Below are 15,349 nucleotides of genomic sequence, written 5' to 3' on the forward strand. Positions count from 1 at the left end.
GCAATTGATTCTAGCTGGTGGGGCTGGAGATGGCTTCCCAGAGGAGGTGGTATGATACTTGAGCGGGGCCTAGAAGATGAAAAGTGTTTTGGCAGTGGTTTTCAGGTGGGTGATGGCATGAACAAGGTCATGTCCTGCAAGTGCAGGACATAATACCGTAAAGTAGGAACCTGATGTGTGTTTGGAATATGAATTATGAAGGTTAAGGCATTGCCCAGAGTGTTTGGCTTTTTTTGTCCCCCGCATCCTTGGATAAAGCTGCTAAAGCTGTAAAAAAAAAAAAAAAAAAAAAAAGTCTTCAGATAACCTTTCCAGACCTTTAAAAATTGGCAGTAGGTCACTGACCTTTAAATATGTGAGTTTTACCTAGGATGAAACTTATTAACATTTGGCATACAGTTTTTTGGAGCAGTGTAATTATATTTGCCAGGGGGTAGGTAACAATGAATAGCAAGAGCCTTTTTTCCCCCTCTCCTTCCACCTTTCTTAATTTCTTGCCCCTCTCCGCCACCTGTCTCCCCTGTCCTGCCAGGCTTTGTGGGGAGTGGGGAGAGAGGGAACTTGATGTTGGAAGTGGGGGATGGGATGAAAAGAGTGGGGGCATCCTTGACGGCTTGATCTGTCAAGGGCAACAGGGGTGGAGGTGGTTGGGGAATGGGGGGTGGGGTGATGGTGGTAGATCTTTCACCTTGGTAAATGTTTCTTTTCCTTTTTTTTTTTTTTAAAGGATATGGGATTAACAAAAAAGAAAACCCTGATGTTTTCACTTTGATGCTAAGGAATGTTCACAGTATTAATCGTAGTTAACAAATTGATTAATGTGAATAATACTTTTCCAACACCTTATTAGAATGAGGCAGGGCATTAATAGATAAAACCTTACTACATGTTTCAGTTTTGAGAATGGGAGGAATAAGAACCCCCCCCACCCCACTTGTTTTCTCCTTCTGGAGAACCCATATGAAGAGTAACATGGAACGTAGCTGTGAAGAGGAGGGGTAGGGCTGGAGGCCAAGATGGATAGTCTACCTCTTTGGGGTATATTTCTTCCCTTTTTTTTTTATTTTTCATTTTTATTTTTATTTTATTTTTTTATTTATTTGCAAGAGAGAGAATGAGAGCATGAGAGGGAGGAGGGTTGGAGGGAGAAGCAGACTCCCTGCTAAGCAGGGAGCCCGATGTGGGACTCGATCCCAGGACTCCAGGATCATGACCCGAGCCGAAGGCAGTCGCTTAACCAACTGAGCCACCCAGGCACCCCCCCTTTTTTTTTTTTAAAGAATTTATTTATTTATTTAGAGTGCCCATGTGCACGAGTAGGGGGCGGGGCAGAGGGAGAGAAAGAATCCCAAAGAGACTCGGCACTGAGTGCAGGCCCAACATGAGGCTCGATCTCATGACCCTGAGATCATGACCTGAGCCGAAATCAAGAGTCAGACACTGAACTGATGGAGCCACCCAAGCGCCCTTCTTCGGTTTTCTGAGCCACGGGTTCTAAAACTGCAGAAGTAAACAATGGTAACTTTAGTTTTGTTTTATTTCACATGGGAAATGAGTGATCACATGAAGGCAGAAATACATCTGTGCATTCTAAGGATTTGGAGATAATCTAGAAAATTGGATTGAATCTCTGAGAACTTGCCAGGCTAGTGGTTCTGAAGGTCTTTTCAATCCTGACCCCTTTTGAAATCTCATGAAAGCTGTGGGCCCTTTACTATAATTTCATCGAGTTCGTGGACCCTCTCAGGCCCTTCCAGTAACTCATTCATTCACTCATTCATTCATTTAGTGAGTATTTATTGAGCACCTGCTGTGGGCGAGGCACACAGTTCTAGGTGGTAGAGCTAGAACCATCAACACAGCAGAAAGACACCCAGACATTCTTAGACCTTAGGCTTAGCGGAAGAGAGAAACCGTAAACAGATGGGTAAATTATATGGTATATTAAAACATGACTAGTGCTTTGAAGAATAATAAAGCAGAGAAGGAAATTAGGGTGATGGACGTGAGAGCTGCATTTTTTAATGAAGTGTAAGTTTTTTTTTTAAAGGCAGGAGATTTTTAATTTTTAAAATTTTTACTTTTTTTAAACATTCATTTTAGAGAGAGTGTGGGGGAGGAGCAGGGGGAGAGGGGGAGAGAAGCTCAAGCAGACGCCATGCTGAGTGTGGAGCCCAACCAGGGGCTCGATCTCATGACCTATGAGATCATGACCTGAGCCGAAACCAAGAGTCAGATGGTCAACAGATTACGCCACCCAGGTGCCCCAGCAGGAGATTTATTAAATTGAAGTATAGTTGACATATAATATTAGTCTGAGGTGTATAACATAGTGATCTGACAGTTATATTCATTACTCAGTGCTCACCATGGTAAGTGTAGTTACCCACTGTCACCACACAAAGTTATTACAATATTATTGACTATATTCACTATGCTATACTTTTCATTTCCGTGACTTAATTTAATTTATTCTATTTTTTGGGGGGAGGGGCATAGGGAGAGAATCTCAAGCAGGCTCCATACCACCCAGTCTGGAGCCTGATACAGGGCTCGATCCCATCACCCTGAGATCAGGACCTGAGCCAAAATCAGGAGTTGGACCCTCAACCGACTGAGCCACCGAGGTGCCCCCCCATGATTTAATTTATTTTACAACTAGAAGTTTGTACCTCTCAATTCCCTTCATCCATTTCACCATTCCCCTCCACACCTCCTCTCTGGCAACCTCTGATTTGTTCTCTGTATGTATGAGTCTGTTTCTTTTTAAGTTTACTTGTTTGTTCACGTGTCTTGTTTTTTAGATTCTACATATGGGTGAAATCATATGGTATTTGTCTTTCTCTGTCCAACTTATTTCACAGTGCTAGTAACAATCTTGTCTTTGCAAGAGAAAAAGGCATATGACCTGAGAACAAAGCCATCAAAACATTGCCAAGTAACAATATTATTATTTGCAGCATAGAACAAACAGAAGCATATGCAGAATCTACTTGAAAACCCTTCTTGTGTTATTTTTTGAAATCATGTCCTCTGATTATTAGCTCAAAAAGCTGAGATCAGGATGAGTCTTAGCTGGTATTAAACGCAACTCTCACAACAGAAACCAGCAAACATCCTTCAGAATGAAATTAACCATTCACCTGTTGATGGACACTAGGTTGCTTCCGTATCTTGCCTATTGTAAATACAGTTTACCTTTGAATAAGATAGCATACAATGTATGTGTTAACCGACTGTTCATGTTATCAGTAAGGCTTCTGCTCAACAGTAGGCTATTACTAATTAAATTTTGGGGATGTCAAAAATAATACAGGGGTTTTTGACTGTGCAGGGGTCAGTTGCCCTAACCTTCACATTGTTCAAGGGTCAGTGACAATACTGCGGTAAATATAGGTGTGCATAATATCTTTTTAAATTAGTGTTTTCATTTTCTTCAGATAAATACCCAGAAGTAGAATTATTGGGTCATATGGTATTTCTATTTTTAATTTTTTAGGGAACCTCCATACTGTTTTCCATAATGGTTGCACCAATTTACAATCCTACCAGCAGTGCATGAGAGTTACTTTTTCTCCACATCCTTACCAAAGCTTGTTATTGTCTTTTTGATACTAGCCATTCTGACTGGTGGGAGATGATATCTTATTGTGGTTTTGATTTGCATTTCCCTGATGATGAGTGATGTTGAGTATCTATATTTTCATGTGCCTGTTGGTCATCTGTATGTCTTCTTGGAAAATGTCTATTCAGGTCCTCTGTGCATTTTTAAATTGGATTATTAGGTTTTTTGCTGTTGGGTTGTATGGATTCTTTATGTATTTTGGATGTTAATCCCTTATCAGGTATATCATTTGCAAAGATCTTCTATTCAGTAGGTTGCCTTTTTGTTTTGTTGATGGTTTACTTTTGCTATGCAAAAGCCTTTTAGTTGGATGTAGTCCCAATTGATTTAGTCTTGGAAGATTGTATGTATCTAGGAATATATCCGTTTCTTGTAGGTCGTCCAATATGTTGGTTGTAATTTTTTGTAGTAGTCTCTTATCCTTTATATTTCTGTGTTGTCTGTTTTAACTTCTCTTTCATTTTTGGTTTTATTTGAGACTTCTTTTTTTGTTAATGATTCTGGCTAAAGATTTGTCAGTTTTGCCTTTTTTTTTTTTTTAAGAACAAACTTTGTTTCATTGATCTTTATTTTTTAAGTGTCTATTTTCATTTATTTCTGCTCTGATCTTTCTCGTGTCATCAGAGTTGCTGTTTCCTTATTTCTTTTCTTTTTTTTTTTTTAAGATTTTATTTATTTATTTGACAGAGACAGAGATAGCGAGAGCAGGAACACAAGCAGTGGGAGTGGGAGAGGGAGAGGGAGAGGGAGAAGCAGGCTTCCCTCGGAGCAGGGAGCCCTATGCGGGGCTCGATCCCAGAACCCTGGGATCATGACCTGAGCCGAAGGCAGCCACTTAACGACTGAGCCACCCAGCGCCCCTCCTTATTTTCTTTTTTTTTTTTTTTTTGTTTTTAATATTTTATTTTTTGACAGAGAGAGACACAGCGAGAGAGGGAACACAAGCAGGGGGAGTGGGAGAGGGAGAAGCAGGCTTCCCGCCGAGCAGGGAGCCCGATGCGGGGCTCGATCCCAGTACTCTGGGATCATGACCTGAGCCGAAGGCAGACGCTTAACGACTGAGCCACCCAGGTGCCCCCCCTCCTTATTTTCTTTCCAGATCATCTATCCATTGATATTAGTTGGTGTTAAAGTCCTTTAGTATTAGTGTGTTACTGTCAGTTTCTCACTTTACATCCATTAATATTTGTTTTATATATTCAGGTGTTCCTGTGTTGGGTGCATAAATATTTATAGTTGTTATAGCATCTTGTGGGATTGAGCCCCTTATTATTATGTAATTGCCCTCTGTCTCTTGCTACAGTCTTTGTTTTAAATTCTACTTTTACTGATAGAAACATTGTACCCCAGTTCCGCACCCCCTCACTTCCCTTTGCATGGAAATTCTTTTTCCATCCCCTCACTTCCAGTCTGTATGTGTCTGCGTGAGTCTCTTGTAGGCAGCAGATCGGTGGGGCTTGTTTTTGTTTTTTAAAGATTTTATTTGGAAAAGAGCGCACAAGTGAGCATGAGTGGGGGAGGGGCAGAGGGAGAAGCAGACTCCTTGCTGAGCAGGGAGCCTGATGCGGGACTCAATCCCAGGACCCCGGGATCATGACCTGAGCCGAAGGCAGATGCTTAACCAACTGAGCCACCCATGCACCCTTTGTTGTTGTTGTTTTTTTTTCTTAATCCATTCTGTCACCCTGTCTTTTGATTGGAGCATTTAGACCATTTACATTTAAAGACATTGATAGGTATGTACCTACTCCCATTTTGTTAATTGTTTGCTGGTTGATTTTGTAGTTTCCTGTTCTTTTCCCCTCTTGCTCTCTTTCCTTGTGGTTTAATGATTTTCATTAATTATGCTTGGATTCCATTCTCTCTCTCTCTCTCTCTCTCTCTCTCTCTCTTTATATTACAGGTTTTTGTTTGGTGGTTACCAGGAAGCTTATGAATAACATTCTATGTATCTAGCAGTCTGTATTAAGTTGATTTCATTTAAGTCTGAACACATTCTAAAAGTGCTGTTTTTTTACTCCCTTCCACATTTTATGTATGTCACATCATATTTTACATCTTATTTTGTGTGTCCCTTGACTCATTTTTATAGATGTAATTGATTTTACTACTTTTGTCTTTTAACTGTCATACTAGCTTTATAACTGATTGATATACTACCTTTACTATGTGTTTGCTTTTACCAGTGAAGTTTTCCTTTCACAATTTTCTTCTAGTTACAGCCTTTTCTTTCCACTTAAAGAATTCCCTTTAACATTTCTTGTAAGGCCGGTTTAGTGGTGATGAACTCCTTCACCTTGTTTGTCTTGTAAACTCTCTATTCTCTCTTTCCATTCTGAATGATAACCTTGCTGGGTACAGTATTCTTAGTTGTAGGGTTTTTTTTCTTTCAGCTCTTTGAATATATGATGCCACTCCCTTCTGGTCTGCAAAGTTTCTGAAAAATAAGCTGATAGCCATATGGGCTTTCCCTTGTATGTAACTGTTTGCTTTTCTCTTGCTGCTTTTAAGATTCTCTGTATTTAATTTTTGCCATTTTAATTGTATGTGTCTTGGTGTGGAACTCCTTGGTTTCATCTTGTTTGGGGTTCTCTATGCCTCATGGACCTGGATGTCTGTTTTTTTCCCCCAGGTTCGGGCAGTTTTCAGCTATTATTTCTTCAAATAAATTTTCTGCCTCTTGCTATTTTCTCTGGGAGAATGTTATTATACTTGATGGTGTCACTTTTTTCTTTTTGGTGTTCACTTGGTTGCTTTCTGTGACCCTGTCTTCCAGATCATTGGTCTGTTCTTCTACATTCTTTAAACTGCTGTTGACCCTCTAGTGTATTTTTGAGTTACTGTATTTTTCAGTTCTGACTTGTTCTTTTTTTTATGTTTTTTTTATCCATTTGTTGAAGTTCTCACTGAGTTCATCCATTCTTCTCTCTAGTTCAGTGAACATCTTTATGACCATTACTTTGAACTCTTTATCAGGTAGATTGTATATTGGCATTTGTTTTGCTCTTTTTCTGGGGTTTTGTCTTGATTTATCATTTGGATCATATTCCTCTGTCGCCGTGTTTTTGTCTGACTCTCTATGTCTTTTCTGTGAAGTGGGTCAGCTGTGTCTCCTGGTCTTGAAAGTAGTGGCCTTATGTAGGAGGTGTTCTGTGGTGCCCAGTAGTGCAGTAACCACTGGTCACCAGAATCAGGTCCTCCAGGGTGTTTCCTGTTTGGGCTGCGTATGCCCTCCTGTTGTGGTAGGGCTGCTACGGCTATGGGTGCACTGCTCAGTGGGGTCAGCCTCGTTGTCTGCAAAGACCAGCTAGGACTCTTGTGACTGCCTTGTTTGGCAGGGTTTGCCCCCCACACCACTGACTGAGAGGCCTGGCGGCAGCCTCTGCCAACATGTAACTGGATGGAACCAGCTCCTCCGTCCTGAGGGGATTGCTCTGGAAGGTGGGGGTCTTGGCTGAGGCTGCCCACAGGTGTGCAAGGGTGATGGTGTCTTTGGAGGGGCAGTGGTCCCAGCTGGGTCTGCCTACCAGCTACGGTATGGCAGTAGGCACTCTAGATGTATGCTGGGTCTGATTGAGGCCTCCTGCTGGTGTGGTTGGGTGGGGCCAGCAAGGGTGTGTTAGATGGGGTGGGTCTGCAGGGGAACACCTGTGTGGGGCAAGCAGCGCTAGCAAGGTAGAGGGAGAGTGTCAGAACTGGTTCTCACGAGTGTCTGGCTAGCTAGGCAGAATGAAGGCAAGAAAAATGGCATCCAGCAGCACCCCTGTTCCTAGAGAAAGCTCCTGCAGATCCTTGCCTCTCTGGCACACATCCTAAAATTAGTCAGTAAATCTCCTTCTGGTATACCTCAGGCGCTTTTCCAACTGCTGCTTCCGTGCTGTGTTGGGTCGCACGATATAGTGTACTGGCCCTTTAAAAGTAGGGACTCTGGTTCCCATCTCTCTCTGGCTGTCTTGGAGCCCTGCTGATTTTCAAAGCTCTTGGAGCTAAGCCCCTGATTTTCAAGGCTGGACATGGAGACTCCTCTTCCTGGTGCAGGTTCCCAGGGCTGAGGGTGCCTGATTTGAAGCTTGACCCCCCCACTTCTCAAGGAGTGCCTTCCTGCCTGTGATCTCTCTCCCTTTTGTGGGTTGCTGCCATGCAGGATTTTGGTTCCCGCCTGGGTCGCTTCCTCTCCTGCCCTTTTTTATTTTTATTTTATTTATTTATTTGTTTGTTTGCTTTGTTCTTGTTTTGTTATGTTAATCACCATACATTACATCATTAGTTTTTGATGTAGTGTTCCATGATTCATTGTTTGTGTATAACATCCAGTGCTCCATTCAGTACGTGCCCTCTTTAATACCCATCACCAGGCTAACCCATCCCCCCACCCCCCTCCGCTCTAGAACCCTCAGTTTGTTTCTCAGAGTCCTTAGTCTCTCGTGGTTCGTCTCCCCTTCCAGTCTCCTGCCCTTCTTGATGTGGCCTTTTCTTTATGTCCTTTGCTGTGGAAGATCTGCTCTGCCCTTCTCAGGCAGTTTTCAGAGTGAGTTGCATTATGTGTAGTTGTTGCCTTTGTGTGTTTATGGGAGGAGGTGATCCTTGGATCCTTTTATTCTGCCATCTTCTTTAGCGCCCCCCCCCCTTTTTTTTTTAATAGAAAATGTCAAAGGAGGGATGCCTGGGTGGCTCAATCGGTTAAGCATCTGACTGTTGATTTCATCTCAGGTCATGATCTTGGGGTCATGAGATTGAGCCCCACTCGAGGCTCTATGCTGAACGTGGAGCCTGCTTAAGATTCTCTCTCTCTCTCCCCTTCCATCCCCCCCCCCCCGCCCATCCTTGTAGTCCCTCCCCGGGCGCTCTCTTTCAAAAAAAAAAAAGAAGAAGAAAGAAAGAAAGAAAGAAAATGTTAAAGGAGGTCTCAGTATGTACCACTTACATGCAGGAGAGACATCTTTTTTTTTTTTTTTTTTAAGATTTTATTTGACAGACACAGCGAGAGAGGGAACACAAACAGGGGGAGTGGGAGAGGGAGAAGCAGGCTTCCCGCCGAGCAGGGAGCCCGATGCGGGGCTCGATCCCAGGACCCTGAGATCATGACCTGAGCCGAAGGCAGACGCTTAACGACTGAGCCACCCAGGCGCCCCGAGAGAGAGACATCTTATTCTAACTTACATTTTATTTTTTTCTTACCTACATCTTGTTTCCAGTTAAAGCTAAGAACTAGATCAAATGCATGTTGACTTCTTTTATTTGCACATGTAACTGTAACTCCATATTTAATCCCTTTAAATTGTCCAAGTTATTAACTCCTACCAACTCCTAAATATGATAGAGTTCTACATTTTCCAGGAAAAAAAAGAAAACCATGTAAAGAACACCTGCTTCAGATCATTGGGTCAATTCAGAATTTAATCAGGTTTCTGGAAATTGTTTTTGTTAGACATTGGCAGGGGCTAAAGTTGAATAAAACTTTTTTTGGGGAAGGAAACAGGCTAATATATAGATAGGATTATAATTACTGTTATGCAGTTTATATCATTATAGTATATTGATTTAGGTTTATACATATGAAAATATTTTGGAAGGAAGATAAAGTATAAAAGAACAGGTCTAAGTAAAACGAAAATTGGTCACTAGCAGAGCTAAACAATTTAGTTGGCTGGTCAGAAAACTGTTTCTTTACTTGGACCGTTTCTGATATTTGCCTTATCTGGGTCTTTATAGCAGCTGTGCCCACCTGTTCACAAACTTCACACTGTCCAGATGCTGTCTTTGCTTTGTGCTGTTGGAATCGGCTCAGCAGCTTTGGTTGATGTTGCTGATCATCTTCACCAGTAGTAAGGGGAGAGGAGACGATTGGAGAATTTCAAAGAAGGAGGGAGGCAGAACCTCCTGAGGTTCATTAGTTGGAGGAGGCTGTCCTTACCAGTCACTACTATTCACGTGAGTGGGGGACAGTCAGATCGGAGTGTGAGAGAGACACGGAACTGAGGCAGCGCGTCATGGACTGGTAGGAAAAGTGGGACACCAGGAGTCCGGGACCCAGGCTCAGGTTCAGGATACTGACTGAGGATGTGGCTTTATCTCTGTTGCAATCTCTAAAGGCACTCTTTTTTTTTTGTCCATAGAGTTAGGTTAAGGCAGTTTAGGTCACCAGGATTGTTTTGAGGTTCACATGATGCATGAAAGTACTTTGAAAATATAATGCACTCTTCAGATGTATAATATGGAAGAACAGAGTGGTGTCCTTTGAAAAAATGAAAAACAGCAATTACATCTCTGCTATAGTATGCTAACAGGTTGCTTTTTTATCTTTATAGAAAAATACATGTACACAGTTTTTAAGAAGTCATAGTGCTGAAAGGTTCATCAGAAAAATACCAGTCCTCTAACCAGCCCCTGTCACCTGTCCCCCTCTCTGGAGGCAACGGCTTGCAGACTTTGAGTTGTTGCCTTGGTAGCTTACCTTCATCTTTATTTCTTTTAATTTGATTGTAGTAAGAACACTTAACTTGAGATCTATCCTCTTGTATTTTTTTTTTTACTGTTTTTTTAAATGCAGTTAATGAACATAATGCATTATTGGTTTCAGAAGTAGAGGTCAGTGATTCATCAGTCTTATATAATACCCTGTGCTCATTACATCACGTGCCCTCCTTAACGTCCATACCGTCTTGAATTTTTAAGTGTGCAGTACATTGCTGGTGACCATAGGCGCAGTGTGTCACGTAGCTCTAGGGTTTCTTGATCCTGCTTAACTGGAGCCGCAGGCCTGGTGCTAGAAACTGCGAATTTCCCTCCCGCCTCAGCCCCTGGCAACCGTCATTCCACTTTCTGATTCTATGAATTTAACTGCTTAGATGCCAACACGTGGAACCATGCGGTGTGTGTGTGTTCCTTCACGTTCACTGTCCGCTGTCACCCCCTCTGAACCCCTCCCCGTCTCTCCCGCGTGGGTCTACTTGACCTTCCCCTTTGCTGTGTGCACTGCCGTGCTTCTAGCCCTGTTTTTCACTGACGAACCAAGCCGGTCTCCTTTCTTACATGCTCTTTCCCCCTGAGGTTAGCGATACCTCATTTTTCTGCTTAATAACTTGGTATGTATTTATGACTAATCACCCCCTCCCCCCCAATCCTTCTCAACGGCTTTCCTGAGGAGAGACTCTAAGCTGGTCTCTCCGCACTGGGTTCTTTGTGGGCCAGCAGCCCTCGCGTTTCCCTGCACGCTTCCGTTCTGGAGTCTCCTTCACCACCGTCCCGGGCCCCTTTGCCTCCTCAGTGCTGGCTCTGTTCCCTGCACCCCACTTGTTCCTCTTTCTTGGCTGTATTCTCATTTTGGTGGAGCGCATTCCTAATCAGCTTCCTGAGAGAAGGGTGCATGGAAAGTCAGTTTTTTGAGAACTTGCTTTCTGAACTGTCTTTATTATTATTACTTTTTTGCCGTTTTTTTAATTGGCGTTACGTTTCAGGTGTGCGATACTGATTTGACACCTTATACGTAACGCTGTGCTCACGGCACTGTAGCCACCATCCGTCCCTGTAGAGTGCGGTTACTGTGTCACTGGCCGTATTCCCTCCCTCGCACCTTCTGTTCCTGTGACTTACTCATTCCGTAACTGGAAGCCCGTATCTCCCTCTCCCCGCACCCGTTTTGCTCATCCTCCCAACCCCTCACCTCTGGCAGCCATCAGTTTGTTCTCTGTATTTACTGGTCTGTTTCTCCTTTTTGTTTGTTTATTCCTTTTTTTTTTTTAGATTCTACATATAAGGAAGTCATGTGGTATTTGTCTTTCTCTATTTCCCTTAGCATAATACCCTCTAGGTCCATCCCTGTTGTCGTAAATGGCAAGATCTCATTCCTTTTTAAGGCTGATTAATAAACCATTGTGTATATGTATTCTGTGTTTTCTTTGTCTATTCATTTATCAGTGAACACTTGGGCTGCTTCCATATCTTGACTATTGTAAATAATGCTGCACTGAACATAGGAGTACATTTATCTTTTCACATTCGTGTTTTCATTTTCTTTGGGTAAATACCCAATAGTGGAATTACTGGATTGTATGATATTTCTATTTTTAATTTTTTAAACACCCTCCATACTGTTTTCCACAGTGACTGCCCCATTTTACATTGCCACCAACAGTGTACGAGGGTTCTCTTTTTTCCACATCCTTACCAATGTTTGTTATTTGTCTTTTTCATTTTAACCATTCTGACAGGTGTAAGGATATCTCTGTGGTTTGATCTGCATTTCCCTGATCATTATGTTGAGCATCTTTTCATGTGTCTACTGGCATCCTGTATATCTTTGGAAAAACATCTATTCAGGCCCTCTGCTCATTTTTTAATTGGATTATTTGTTTTCTTGGTGTTGAGTTGTAGAAGTATTTTATATATATTTTGGGTATTAACCCTTTATCAGATATATCATTTGCAAATACCTTTCTTTTCCCATTCAATAGGTTGCCTTTTCATTTTGTTCATGGTTTCCTTCACTGTGCAAAAGTTTTTTATTTTGGTTTAGTCCCAGTAATTTATTATTGCTTCTCTTTCCCTTGCCCGAGGAGACACATCTAGAAAAATGTTGCTAAGGCAGATGTCCAAGAGATTACTGCCTATGTTTTCTTCTAGGAGTTATATGGTTTCAGGTCTAACATTTAGGTCTTTAATCCATTTTGAATTTGCTTTTGTATATGGTATAAGAAAGTGGTCTGGTTTCATTTTTTTTTTTTTTGCATGTAGCTGTCCAGTTTTCCCAACACCATTTGTTGAAGAGATTTTCTTTCCCCCCATTTTATATTCTTGCCTCCTTTGTCACAGAGTAATGGACCGTGTATGTGTGGGTTTATTTCTGGGCTGTATTCTGTTCTATTGATCCGTACATCTGTTTTAGTGCCAGTACCACACTGTTTTGTTACTATAGTTTTGTAGTATATCTTGAAATCTGGGATTGTGATACCAGCTTTGTCCTTCTTTCTCAAGATTGCCTTGGCTACTTGGGGTCTTTGGTGGTCCCATATAAATTTTAGGGTTATTTTAGTTTTGTGAAAAATATTATTGGTATTTCGATAGGGATTGCATTGATGCTTTGGGTAGTATGGAAACTTAAACATTCGTTCTTTTGATTCATGAGCATGGAATATGTTTCCATTTGTGTCATCTTCAATTTCTTTCATCAATGTTTTATTGTTTTCAGAGTTGAGGTCTTTCATCTCTTTGGTTAAATTTATTCCTAGGTTTTTTATTCTCTTTGATGCAATTGTAAATGGGATTGTTTTCTTAATTTCTCTTTCTGTTATTTTGTTATTAACATAGAAACACAACAGATTTCTGTGTATCAATTTTGTATCCTGTAACTTCACTGAATTCATTTATTGCTAATAGTTTTTTGATGGAGTCTTTAGGGTTTTCTATATATAGTATCATGTCATCTGCAAATAGTGAAAGTTTTACTTCTTCCTTGCCAATTTGGATGCCTTTTCTTTTTCTTCTCTGATTGCTGTGGCTAGGACTTCCAGCACTGTGTTGAATAAAAGTGGTGAGAGTGGCCATCCTTGTCTTGTTCCTGATCTTAGAGGAAAAGCTCTGTTTTTCACTGTTGAGTATAATGTTAGCTGTGGGTTCATCATATTTGGCCCTATTATGGTGTTGATATGTGTTCCTTCTAAACCCAGTCTGTTGAGAGTTTTTATCATGATTGGATGTTGAATTTTGTCAAATGCTTTTTCTGCCTCTTTTGAAATGATCATATGATTTTATCCTTCATTGTGTTGATGTGGTGGTGTATCATGTTGATTGATTTGAGGATATTGAACCATCCTTGCATCACAGGTATAAATTCCACTTGATTATGGTGAATAATCCTTTTAATGTATTGTTGAATGTGTTTTGCTAATATTTTGTTGAGGCTTTCTTCGTTTATTTTCATCAGGGATATTGGCCTTTTTTTCCTTTTTTTGTGGTATCTTTGGTTTTGGTATCAGGGTAATGCTGGCCTCAAAGGATGGATTTGGAGGCTTTCCTTCCTCTTTTATTTTTGCAGTAGTTTGAGTAAAATAGATGTTAACTCTTCTTTAAATGTTTGGTAGAATTCATGTGTGAATCCATATGGTCCTGGACTTTTGTTTGTTGGGAATTTTTTGATTACCAGTTCAATTTTGTTACCAGTAATTGGTCTGTTCAGATTTTCTATTGCTTCCTGATTAAGTTTTAGAAGATTATATATTTCTAGGAATTTATCCATTTCTTCTAGGTTGTCCAATTTATCAGCATATAATTTTTTGTAGTAGTCTTTTTATACTCCTTTTATTTCAGTGTGTTACTTTTTCTCATTTTGTTTATTTGTGTTCTCTTTTTTCTTGATGATTCTAGCTGAAGGTTTGTCAATTTTGTTTATGTTTTCAAAGAACCACCTCTTAGTTTTCATTGATCTTTTCTATTTTTTGTCTCTATTTCATTTATTTATACTCTAATCTTTATTATTTCCTCCCCTCTACTAACTTGGGTTTTGTTTGTTCTTTTCTAGTTTCTTTAGGTGTAGTTAGATTGAGATTTTTCTTGTTTCTTGAGATAGTCCTATATTGCTGTAAATTTCCTTATTAAAACTGTTTTCTTTGTGTCCCAAAGATTTTGGCCTGTTGTTTTCATTTTCATTTGTCACCATGTATTTTTTTAAATTCCTGTTTGACTTCTTCATGGACCCATTGGCTGTTTAGTAGAATGTTGTTTAGCCTCTATGTGTTTGTGTTTTATCCAGTATTTTTTTTCTTGGTTAGAAAAGATGCATAATATCATTTCTATCTTCTTAAATGTATTGACACTTGTTTTGTGGCCTGACATGTGATCTGTCCTGGAGAATGTTCTGTGTACCCTTGAAAAGAATATATATTGTTTTGGGATGGAATGTTCTGTATATGTATCTCTTTAAGTCTATCTGGTCTAATGTGCCATTCAGAGACACTGTTTCCTTACTGATTTTCTTCTGGATCATCTATTTATTCTTGTAAATGGTATGTGAAAGTCCCCTACTACTATGCTATTACTGTCAGTTTCTCTCATTATGTCTGTTAATATTTGTTTTATGTATTTAGGTGCTTCAGTGTTGGGTGCACAGGCATCTACAATTGTTCTATCCTCTTGTTGGATTGACTTCTTAATTATTTTGTGATGCCCTTCTTTGTTGTTACAGTCTTTCTTTTAAACTCTATTTTGTCTGATACAAATATTGCTACACTGACTTTTTTTTGTATGGAAAGTGTTTTTCCATCCTTTCACTTTCAGTCTGTTACTGTCTTTAGGTCTGAAGTGAGTCTCTTGTAAGCAGCATATAGGTGGGTCTTGTTTTTTTATCCATTCTGTCACCCTATGTCTTTTGATTGAAACATTTAGACCATTTACATTTAAAGCAATTATTGCTTGGTGTATGTACTTATTGCCATTTTGTTCTTTGTTTTCTGGTTGTTTTTGTAGTTCTTCTTTGTTTCTTCTTCTCATGCTCTCTTTTCTTGGGACTGGTTACTTTCTGTAGTGTTATGCATGCCTTTCTCCTTTTTGTATAGGTTTTGGGTTTGTGGTTGACATGAGGATCATATATAACATCCTAAATATATAGCAGTCTCTATTAAGTGATGGTCACTTAAGTTAGAACACATTCCAAAAGAAATTCCTTTTTACCAGCCTCCCATGTTTTATGTTTACATTGTCCTATTTTACATCTTCTTGTTCATAGTTTTC

At 40.3% G+C, this 15,349-nt stretch overlaps 1 protein-coding gene across 5 annotated transcripts in view; it reads left to right on the top strand.

Annotated features, from left to right (window-relative positions):
• The window catches only part of NAPEPLD (N-acyl phosphatidylethanolamine phospholipase D), a 56,831-nt gene that overhangs the window by 21,536 nt on the left and 19,946 nt on the right, over positions 1-15,349 (top strand). The gene's annotated exons all lie outside the window — the stretch shown is intronic.

Source organism: Halichoerus grypus, chromosome 12, assembly GCF_964656455.1.
Source record: "Halichoerus grypus chromosome 12, mHalGry1.hap1.1, whole genome shotgun sequence".
Lineage (NCBI taxonomy): Eukaryota > Metazoa > Chordata > Mammalia > Carnivora > Phocidae > Halichoerus > Halichoerus grypus.